Source organism: Aplysia californica, unplaced genomic scaffold (assembly GCF_000002075.1).
Source record: "Aplysia californica isolate F4 #8 unplaced genomic scaffold, AplCal3.0 scaffold00011, whole genome shotgun sequence".
Taxonomy (NCBI): domain Eukaryota; kingdom Metazoa; phylum Mollusca; class Gastropoda; order Aplysiida; family Aplysiidae; genus Aplysia; species Aplysia californica.
The window spans coordinates 2556982-2569481 of record NW_004797281.1 but is presented as its reverse complement, the minus strand read 5'-3'; positions in this window follow the sequence as shown (position 1 = coordinate 2569481).

Sequence of the window (12500 nt, the reverse complement as noted above, 5' to 3'; positions counted from 1 at the left end):
CGGTAGGACAGAAAATGCAACGGAAATTAAACATATTCATCATCTTGATTCCAGTGAACTCGAGCAATGCAATTTCAACCTTTTTTTCTTTCCTTTTGAAGCCAACTTCCCCATTGAGGTCCCGAATCTTTCCTAATTCTGTGAATATTGTTGGATACGGGCAATCCGCATGTAGAGCTGCCTTGATCAAGCTCTGTCATACGATAGAATTACTTCCCTGGATTGTTCCGAAGGAGATGAATACTGATTCCGGCCTGATTTTGCCGAAAAGTGTCAATGCTTCCTCTAAAGGAGCCTGGTTTAACTCACACTCTCTCTCTCTCTCTCTCTCTCTCTCTCTCTCTCTCTCTCTCTCTCTCTCTGTATGTGCATTCTTCCATTAATTACACAATGACGTCTGCAATATTTTCATCGCCTTGCATACTCGTAAGCCTCCCCATAAAATTAATCTAACTTTTATTTCCTGTTAAAGTACTTTTTCTGTAACTGAAAGCCTCAATTTTACCTTTAAAAAGACATAGTCTGTTGTTACTTGTCATTGAAGTCTATGCCTCCCACACTGATGGTACACTGGACTGGGCTTGACTAAAAGGATTTTTTTTGGGGGGGTGGCTTGAGATATACTTACGGCTAATTTAATTTTAAAGAAAATAACTTTATTAAGCTGATAGTAAAAATAAGCCACATGATAAAAACGTAATCATAGAAATGTTACAACCGCGTCGATACTATTGAAATCGTTTAGATACTGAAAACCTCTTCAATGTTCTCCAAAGAATTCAATATATAGTTAGTAAGTAAGTGTATGTGTACAACGTCCCTTTCAACATCATTAGGTTGTTTTGGAGGAGGGACCTCCGAATCTAATTTTTTATCTCCGATAGGGACAAGCTTTACGGGTTGAGAGCCTTGAAAACTCCACGAAACGAGAACGCCCATCCGGGGATTCGAACCAGGGCAGCCCACTCTGCAGTCCAGTTTGATACTAACCTAACTGAGGGAGCACGCTAATAATAATATGGATGCCTTATGCAGAAAGAAAAATATGTATATATATATTCCGTAAAAGACATTCTTCCCATCAGAGTCCTAATTTGCCATACCTGTAGAGACCCGAAAAGTTCTCTTTCAGCTTTTTAGCTGACTCAGCTGCAAAAAAATAACTTCTGTGACCCTTTCTTTCTACACAAGCCTTTCTAGTTTTAAAACTACTTTGTTAAACAGGGTTTTGGAAATGCAAAGTAAAATGAAAGATGGTTTTTGTGTGTGTGAGGGGGGGGGGTGTCAATGGCAAAATACCGCATCTCTCTCGGGTAGAATAGAAACGGCAGTGGAAATCCCAGAAAATAACAATGACGTAAAAGAAGGAAGTTGGTTGTTGTTGTAGGGGATGGGGGGAGGGAGTGCTGTCGAGCGAGAATATCGATGCACTAGACCTGAAAATGGCGCAGCACTTTGTTTTGGCCAGATGTGGACAGAAGTATCAATGTTCCCCCAACACTGGCCACAGCTGTGCACGCTGTCGACTCGCGTTCTTTGCTCTCGATTGATCGATGAAATCTCTCCTCCTTCCCTTTTTTAAATGTATCGTCCCACTCTTTCTTAGTAAAACTTTTTGGGTCGTGGAAAGTGTCCGTTAGAGGTTGCGTGTGCCCCAAGGAAATGTGAGATGGATGTCTATTTCGTTCAAAGTTGCGAAGAAGAAGAAGAAGAAGAAGAAGAAGAAGAAGAAGAAGAAGAAGAAGAAGAAGAAGAAGAAGAACAAGAACAAGAACAAGAACAAGAACAAGAACAAGAACAAGAACAAGAACAAGAACAAGAAGAGGGGGAGCAGGAGGAGGAGTTGGTTCAGTTAACCCTTACAGCTGAACTGTTATATATAATTATAATTGTATTGTCAAACATTTACGATATTTACAATATTTACAGGCATTTCGAAAAAACAGGCTTGAGGAAGATTCCTGAACAAATGTGAGTGATATTTCCCATGGTATTGTTCTTTTACATCCTCCCAAACAAAGAAATAATCCGGGACGAGTTTTGTGCTCTAAGACTTTGCTATTCTCTCACAGTTTTATAAAGGACTGACAAGGCTCTGATTTGTCCGAGCAGCTACGAATGTCTCAAACAGCAGGCTCTCAGACGGCTGCGTCTTACTCGTATCCCTACCTCAGAGAATACTTTACACAACACCAAAGAACAAAATGAAATATATATACATATATATGTGTGTCAACAACCTTTACCTCAAGGGCTAGTGGGTTAAAAACAACAATAATAGTAATAACAATAACAACAACAACAACAACAATAACTACAACAACACCAACAACAAGTCAACAACAATAACTACTGCAACAACAACAGCAAAAATTACAGCAAAAATATCAACAGCAAAAATAACCACAGCAACAACAATAGCAACAATAGCAACAAGAATAACTACAACAACAACAGCAATAATAACTACTGCAACAACAACAACTACAACAACAACAACAACAGCAATAACAACAACGACAACGACAACAACAAGGAGGCAACAACAATGACAGACACGGCAGTGATGGAACAAACATATCTGGGAGGGGGTATTTTTGGGTGGGAGGAGGGGGGGGGGAGCGAGGGTGTTGGTATGTGTGAAGGTAATCGCTTCAAATATCATAAACAATTTGATATCTGAAATACAATTTAAATGCCTGCCATTATCGGAATCTCGGTGTAAACCTTTTGAGCCAAAAATTCGTATCAAGATGCAAAGATTGTTATAATACTTAGGTGTGGATTATAAAAGAAATTGTAAAAAATGGGATCACAGAGCACGCAAAAAGCTGTTACAATTTACGCCTCTAAAAGTTATGAAGGGGTAGTAGCTGTTATCAGGCATGTTGGTTTTTATACATCAGGGGGCAATATTACCATTTCTTTGATGTGGGGGGTCAGTGTTATTCTTATCTTAAAGAGTTTCTTTTTTAATCTACTGTTTTATAGCGTGGACGTGGTGTTGGGTCGCTGATCTCGTGAACTTAAGAGTAACGACTATCCTATTTGCATCTGTTTCAATAGGGCAGCTGTTTCCCCACACTTAAGGTGGTGTTCCGATTTCTCTGACTTAACTCTTTGTATACAGAAGGTTTGCAGCCAAATGTGTCACCTAGTTGTTTCAGCAACACAAACTTTCTTATAGCTTTGCTCCTTTATAGCATTTTTTTGTTGGCATAAAATAAACACCACACTGTGTAAAAATGAATAAGATACTTGCAATAAGCACACAGTTTCATAATAGACACTTTGTATTTAATTTGCTGGGTTTAGTAGGTTTTCGTTTTGATTGTAAACAGCAAAGACAGAACCACTTTGAGTGCCATCTGAACTGGCTTGGCGTAAACAACACGCCAAAATTAACTCTTACAAGTTGTAACTATGCTCTCTGCTCTAATGCTAGACGTTTAGGCTAAAATACATCAGGCAAACATTCACCTATTCAACATTTGAAAGATAAGTTTCAAGCTACAAGCATGAATTACCCTCCAAAAGAATGAAAATGTGGTATAAGATGAGGATATATTTGTTATAAAGGCGGGCAGATATTTCTGATTAATGAGGAAAACAAAAAACAAGCAAAAACAACCCCCCCCCCCAAAAAAAAAACACCAAAAAAACCAACAATAATGCAGCATCTCAACAGCAGACTTTCCGACTTCTGAGAGTTAAAAACAGACAGCCTCATGGCGGCTCCGAACTGAGAGCTTGTCAAATCAGGACAACACCGTGGACGGGGTTTACGACCTCAGCTCGAACTTGACGCGTCCAATAAACGTCAATAACACAATGTGGTTGAAGCCTACGGCTCGCTGCCTTTGTTTTCTTCTTCCTTTGTAAATCTGCAGATAGGTAGGCTCTCGTGGTTTAGAGTTTACGATGTTTGCCCCTCATTCAATAAGTCCCGAGTTCGAAACTTAACAGCGACGAAATATTTTCTTCTGTAAAATGTTCTTCTTTCACCTCCTTTTCTGCTCTCAAACCATGTTCTATCGTCTGCTTTCGCCCCCCCTGTTTGCTGCTCCCCCCCAACCCCCACCATTACCTTTTCCCCCTGTTCTGGGCTCCTGGCTCTTTCTGCAGCCTTTCTACTGCTACCACTTGGTTCCTGATTGCTGTCGTTCAACCACATCCTTGATCTTTTCTTAGATCAGATCTAACACCTGACCTAGTCTTCTCAGATAAGGGCAAAAATGTCGGAGGTCCCGTAACGTGTGTACGTTGTCCACGTTAAAGATCCTCTTGGTGGTCTAAAATCGATTAGAGTAGACTTCGGCCTCCACCCGGGGAAAATTCAAATTTAATTCCTACAAAACTGAAAATATTTTAATATACTGTGTCCTGCACGGTCATATGGCCTTATGCAGATGCGAGCGCCGTAAAACACTTCCCAAAACAAACAAAAAATCTGCAGATACTAATGACTGGCGTCTGTGGTGTAGCAGTCAGGCGCTTCACAGTGGCTTGAAGAAGACCCGAGTTCAATCCCAGTGTGGGAAGAATTGTTATCGAATATTTCGGTCTTTAGCTGACACACTGTATATCTCTTGTAACCCTTGTTTGCCGTGACAAGCTAGTCGAAGCCGTCCTAATAAATGATCTAAATTGTGTTGATGGGGGAGTAAAATAATCACCTATAAATAAACATAAGTATTGATAAATATCAGTGTGTTCTTTACTTCTTTTGAGAGGGGGGAGGAGGGGGTGGGGGTCCGAAAGGGATTAACTTTTTACGATTGCAGGACTCCGTGTTTGGTTTGTCAGCTAAGTATCGATGTCTTTCAATCGAAGATCAATAAAGTTTATCTTATATCTCAAATATACATGTAAACAGAAAAAAATGTGTATACAGCAGCAGACTCCGGTGAGAGTTGTGAGGGCTTTCTAAGGGGACTTTGTGTTGGAAAGAACAAAATTAAATTAAGGTAAGATTAGATAAGATAAACATTATACTGTCCAGATCCTGGAACATTGATTTGGTGTTTCACCACACACACACACACACACACACACACACACACACACACACACACACACACACACACACACACACACACACATACACACACACACATACATACTCTCTCTCTCTCTCTCTCTCTTTCTCTCTCTCTCTCTCTCTCTCTCTCTCTCTCTCTCTCTCTCTCTCTCTCTCTCTCTCTCTCTCGCGAGCACCTATGCACATTTAAGAAGTAAACACGGGTGTCTTTGGTATAACGCTTGGCCTTTTTGCCGCTACGCCCTGAAGGCGTGATTAAAATTAATTCCTGAGTGGATAGTTCGGGTTTTTAATTTTTCTTTTTAATTGTTGTTGGGTTGCTGGTTTTTTAACCAGTATCTCTGTGTCTTTCTCTTATAATGATGTATCCCACTCAGACAGACTTAGACGATGGGTGCCCTGGTGTGGTTTGTTCCTTCTTTCCTATTAAACCCTCTATCGTCCTCATCTATCGTCCTGATCTATCCTCCTTCTTTGTTGTTTTTGTTACTCTCTTGCAACACCTCTAATCTTCGACACGTATATGACCCTATTGTGTTGTAAATGCCGTAAAACTTTTATAAAGTTTTAACTGCAATATTTTGACCTGACATGTCCAAAAAGCCCACCTCAATATGATTCAAATGAAGTCAATAGACTCGTACAATATTTACAATAAAAACAATAAAGACAATAAAAAGGAAATAAGGCTTAAAATGTCAAAGAAAAGCCATTTCGATTATGATTGTACTTTTATTTTGCATCAAATTATTTGACTATAACGACCGCCTTCAGAATGAACTAGCTATGTTTTGTTAGATATAATACTATCCTCACTACGCCATCATCCCCACCCCGAAAAAAACTTGCTTAATAAATGTTGGTAAGGACGTAAACGAGACTGTTGCGTGTACAAAAATGTACTAAAATATTATGAAAGAGATAAAATAAAGAATAAGTGGCCCACGTAGATCGATAGACATCCAAACTGACCGACGAACAGAGAGATGGGCAAGCGGATAGAGAAACAGAGAGACTGAACTTTGATCCTCTGATAAACTGACCATAAAAATGTCAGATAGACAGACACGTGGACAAATATTGTTATTGCTGTTGGTTTGGGCTTTTTTTTTAACCAGTATATTATTTCTCTGTCTTTCAGTTAGACAGACTGTTGTATCCCGCTCATTGTGATTTGTTCCTTCTTTCCTAACAAACATTATGTTATCATCTTGAAGGCGTGAATAAATTCATGGACAGACCGACAGGCACTCAAACGGACAAGTGTAAGTAGACAGACAGGCAGAGACACAGAAACAGACAGATAGACAGACATGTAGATAAACATAAACATCCAGACAGACCTTCAGACGGACAGACGAACTCGCAGATAGACAGGCAAACAGACTGAACCAAAACAACCAGGTTGACAGAGAGACTGAACATTAGTCATTCTGATAGACTAACCAAAATAATTAGATGGACAGATGAAATTAGATAAACGTAGACATGCAGACACACCAACGGACAGACAGACAGACAGCTGGAGCTTACTTTACTTTTATCCGCCGCTTATACCCTTTTGGGTGTCGCGGAAAGAAAGAGACGTCCCTCTGCCAAGAGCTGTAGAGCTTGGGTCAGCAGGAGCGACTAAACCAAAACAATTAAACTAGATAGACAGACACGTAGATAAACAGACAGACGGTGGGACAGACTGGCTGGCAAACAGCAAACATAGTCTGGTAAACAGACGGGCCCAAAAATTGAAAACTCGTGATCCCCGGGCAGTTGGGGGTGTTACATCGATTTACGGACACGCAGCGGACATGGTTTATATTTCAGACTCAAAAGATTGTAAAGATAATCTATGTCTTCATCTCTGGAGTTTTAAGCACCCTGTAATTTCAAATAAACATACCGATCTCTGAGCCGAGGAATAAAAAGAAAAACATCTGTGACCCTTGCTGAAAAATGCCTTCACGGATTAAAATTGCTTTTTTTTCACTGTTTTATATTAGGTCAACTTAATGTACTCAAATAATTCCGGTACATTCTTTACTTTAAAGTGTTCAGATTCAGGGCGGTGTCAGTTATGCGTGTCTTAATTCGTAAGATTCGTTGAATATACTATGGTGTCAAATTTCACAGCTGTTTTTTTTAACAATTCCTGCTTTTTCTGTTATGTTTTTATTATTGTTGCTGTTGTTGTTGCTGTTGTTATTGCTTTCCTTGTTCTTATCCATGTTCTTGTTCTTGTTTTTGAGGCTATAGTTTCGCCTTGACGGTATTGTAGAGTTTAGGTTTTTGGCCCCTTTTCTCCTCAGTAAGTTGAGGCCAATCCGAGTCTGAGAATGCTTCTTTCGAGATTCGAACCTCGAGGTATCCCCACAGCAGCCCAGTACAGTTTCTACGGCACCACCAGTACGCCCGAGCATCAGATTACAAGGGGGAGGGGACAATGATCAAATGCTAACTTTTCACCTCCGCGTCTTTGGTGCAATGGTTACGTAGACTTTTTCGCTATGGCATGTATAAGGAGTGGGGAAAGGGGGGGGGGGTAGTAGAGTTTTTACGAAGCTCACAACTGCATAAGGTCATAGGAGCGCCAGGAGTGGGGTTTGATTACCGTTTGTTGAGAAAATTCCCCATACCATAGACCAGAGGTGTCAAACTCAAGCTTTTCGGTTTCGGGGGGGGGGGGGCTCAAAAAGAACTTCAGGTTGCTGACTGAACTGCTGGATAAAAACTCATTGAGTAGTGGACAACTGAACTTTTTTCAAACACTTGTATGACATTAAAATGAACAAAAGTTAATACAGTTACAAATTGAGAAGCACCAGCTTTCCATCCTATGCCAGTTTGTCACAGCTAGATTTCTGGAATCTTTTCTTGGAAACTAGTATTTTCTTTTTTGGAGTAAGGTCCTCAGTTAAGAGGATTCTCCGATCTAACTACATGTACTTAAAAATCTTACGTTTGCCGAATATGTTTGCCAAATGGTTTTGACACTTGTGCCACGACCCGTAGACGATTCGCTGAGCTAACTAAAGCATGTATCTGTCACATGTACAACACATGAAACATGGCACTTGGCAAACGACACGTGGCACATGGCACATGACACATGACACATAACACGTGACACACCACTACCTCGAGAGTTGCAAAGTTTTGTCCGACATTTTTGTACTGTTTTGAGTTACTAAGACCATGAGGTCAAAAACCAAATGTTCTATCTGCTCTAAAAAAATTGTAAGATTATTCTGAGTCGTTATCGTGATATTCAAAGAACTGTATTCGAAAAAACCTTGACTTAATGTGAAACTTAAATTATTTTTGCGTCAAAATTCTCAAAACCAAGTACTGAGCAAAGAGAATTTTGTAATTCTGTGGTAGCAGCATGACACATCTACATGATACACCACAAAAGACACATGACAATTGACATATAACACGTGACACATGACACAGGACACAGACGCCGAGAACCTTCCTCTATTTCTATCTGAGTTTATTGCTCCTGTGCTCTCACCGTCTCCCAAACCTACGAGCGGCGCTGGTGTAATGTGTCCAGGCGATAAAAGCGGAGGAGACATGAGTCTTTCAATTATTCAATTCCCTAAGTCTAATGTCCGGTCTCAGTCGTGGAGGTTATGCACAACTAATTTGGTTTTTTTCGGATTTTTTCGGGGGTTTTCGGGGGGTTTTTCTTTTTTCTTTTTTTTCTTTGGGCGGGGGGGGGGTGGCCACGTCTCAAATCTTACACCGGCGCCTGTGGTCGAGCGGTTAGGCCCTTCCTCGTCTTGAGTTCGAATTTCTTGTGGGCAGAATTTTCAATCGAGTATCTCGGCTTTTCTTCTGGGACAATGGATGTCTATCCTTCCCGCCTGGGTTGGCCTTGAGAGGCAGGTTCGAAACCTGCCGTCCGAATGATCTTAATAAGACGATTGGGGGGGGGGGCCGTAAAAAGCAGTTCTGATTTAGAAACAATTATTTCTTAATTTACCCCGTTGAAACCAGTTATTTGCAGAATATTAAGGCAGGTTTATAAATCATGAACGTGATCATTATAATATGGCCACCCCTAATACATGGATGCATGGGTTGGTTACCTCAAAAGTCTTGGGTGGGTTATGATATATTGGGGGGGGGGGGGCGAGGAGATAAATATCCCAGTTTGATCAAAGCAAACTACATACATCTTGGTCAAACCACACGAAACCTACCGATGAGGGCTGCACACAAAACAGAAGCAAATACTGTACCAGAAGGTGACCAAATACTAGATCTGGGCGAAGAGTCGATTCCGGAACCGATTCCCACGATTAATACTACGGAAGTAAAGCTCCGCCTCCTTTTTACGTAAACCATCGGTTGCCAGTTACTTTTATCAATAAAATCTTTCTTTTTTTTTCTTTTTTTTTTTTTTGAAAAATAGAAGTTGATACTTCGTAGTATTCCGAAATCAAGGTTATCCTAAATTCTGAAGATGTTCGGAGCCAACCAGGTAACCACCGGGAAAAAGCGCGTCATTAGAAAGTAAAGTAATTGGGTTCGGAGTCGATTCCTGCGATTCCTAGCTTTCAATAATCGGGAATCTTGCCGCCCAGCACTACCAAATACACCTAGGTCAGAAGTTTCAGAATAACTAAAATATGAGTCCTCTATGAGTTAAGACTCCTCATAATGTGTTAAATAGTGTAGAACGGGATCTTCTCTAAAAAAAAAAAACAAGTTTTGTTTAGTTGCATGATCCTTGTTACAAAATGCCAACGAAACTACTCAGTCCTTACAGACTGAAATAAAGAATGATAAGAGAATGTAATACGATAAGACAGAGAGAGACCGGCTTGCTGATCAATCTCTAGAATAAAGAAAATTAACGTTGTGCTCGAACTTTTACTATCTCCGGGATACAAAAACACATACTTCATACCCTCATATCGACATGATCGTTTAAATATCATGAATGTATTGTTTCTTTCTCTGTCTTAATGTGGACGAATGTGAGCGTTTGTGTGAGAGTGAACATGCGTATCTGTTCATGTGTGTTTGTGTTTGTGTGTGTGTGTGTGTGTGTGTGTGTGTGTGTGTGTGTGTGTGTGTGTGTGTGTGCGTGTGTGTGTGTGAGTGAATGTGCGTATGTGATTGGGTGTGTACGTGTGTGTGTGTTTGTGTGTATGTTTGTGTGTGTGCTTATGTATCTGTGTGTGTGTGTGTGTGTGTGTGTGTTTGTGTGTGTGTGTGTGTGTGTGTGTGTGTGTGTGCCTCTTTCTTCTGTTCCTCTCTCCCTCATTCATCCACCCCATCCCTATCAATAACAAACATGATATAACATGTTCAATTTGTTTGTGTTTACAATTCATAACACGTGAAGTGAAATATTATGAGAGTGAACACGTGTTATTATGGCGGAAATTACAAAGTTGGCAGTGCTGAAGATAAAGATAATGCTATTTACCACTCAGCATTATTGAATTATTATTTTGTTTTTATGCAGATCGGAGTTTCCTCCGTGTAAAGTTCTCTTGACACAAATAGATCTCCGCCTTCAGGATGTCTTATATTTTGTCTAAAGCACGTGAATTATTGGGACAAAAGGAAAATGGCACAAGAATACCTCTCCACATCTCCATCGCTACTCTTTTTCTCTGTTGTTCCTTCTTTCATTCGCAACATAATATTTTTCTCTTGCTAGCGAAAAAAAAGCCTGATAGTCCCTTTACTGTTTCAGGTTACTCCTATAGTTGACACAGATCTAACCATCAGCAGGAAGGAAAAGAAAAAGATATAATGGTATAGGTTTAACGCCCCTATTAACACTGTTAACGTCCATCTCTGAAAGGACCGAGCCAAATGGGAAATTGGTGTAAAGTGCCTTTCCTATGGCCGCAATGTCGGACCAAGCTGAGGCTCGAACCCCCGAATCCGCGATCTCACGATTACGAGTCAGGTAGCCTAACCACTAAAAGGGATATACAGTTTTTTAAAACTCTTCTACAGATTCAACATATGTAAAGGACCACTTGTAAATACTCTGAGGGGTCTTATTGGATCGATCTGCAAGTGGGCGTTCTTGGGCTGATCCAGTGGCTTGATGGCGCTGCCTCAAGCAGACAATGACAGAGTGTGACAGTACTGACACTGCAACCCTTTTGGCAACTTCTCGGGCTCCAACTCCATCCTGCAGCCATGCCATAGCTCTGGCACGATCAAAGTCTCTCAACTTTTGTCTCGGTGGTATGTTGATGTGATACTGGATTTTGCACAAACGGCGACTTGTATTGTCGCCCAAGTGAGCACAGTTCGAGACCGTTCTTCCGTTTATGACGTGCACCAGAAATTTTAACAGAGGAATGTCTATGGTGTTGCACACAATTCGATAAAAAACAGCAAATTTGGCTAAAAGTCCGCGAGGATTTCCGTGCTGCACGGGGTGGTTTTGCCCTTTAGGAAGCTTTGCAGTACGCATTGATAACCCATTAACAACCTCAGAGCAAAAAAAAATTTGAAACATTCCTTGCTTTCTTTTTTCTGATTTTTTTTTAAAAACCAGGGCTGTCGTCAAGGTGGTCCTTAACTTTTGCTTAAGTCTGTATTAACAGAGGGAAGCAACCAACCCACGGGTCAGACGCTAATGGTACTTCACACTGTCTAAGAAGTAGGACAATATTTAGTAACACTGAGAAGTAGGACAATATTTAGTAACACTGAGAAGTAGGACAATATTTAGTAACACTGAGAAGTAGGACAATATTTAATAACTCTTCTTCTATTCTGGCCGACCTGTTGACGTCGAGTGCGTGGTAGAACAAAATATGGAACCCCTGTATACCTTTGAAATGACCTTTGTGTATAACAAGGTGTTCAGCCAAAATAAAACAAAACACAAAGAACAGCTATTACCTACTGACAATGCTAATCATTTTTAATCTCTTTCTGGACTGTATAGCAGTAGTTTCTGGATAATTGTGGGCCCGTTTTACACCTCGGAAGACAGTTTTTATTCATTTTGAGACGAGCTGCTTCCTATTTGCCTTTCAACGTCGAACACGCTTCGTGTGAGACACACCCCAGGAGAAAGAAAGAATAAATGGTGTAAGAGAGAAAAATCGAACTTTGCAGATAAGGGGTAACCACTGTTTTTGAATTTTAGTCAAGTCAGTCCCTTTTACTCAAAAGTGGCGAAGGAAAGACAGAGGATAATAACTCATACAAAGCGGTGCCATTACTCTTTGAAGCGGGCAAAACAGAAAGGAAGAAGATTTAAGTCCAACGAGAACGTGGGTCGATATCAGGTTGTAACTTTCTCCTCTTGGGATAAGGAATAGCTTGTGACTATGTTCCGTGTTTTTGTGAGTGAGTTTGTGTGTTTTAGAGTAAAGTGTATTTTCGTGTATGAAAGGGGCAAAGAGAATGGGGAGTATCAGACACAGAAGGAGAGAGAGGTAGGTATAGATAGATATATATACATATATAT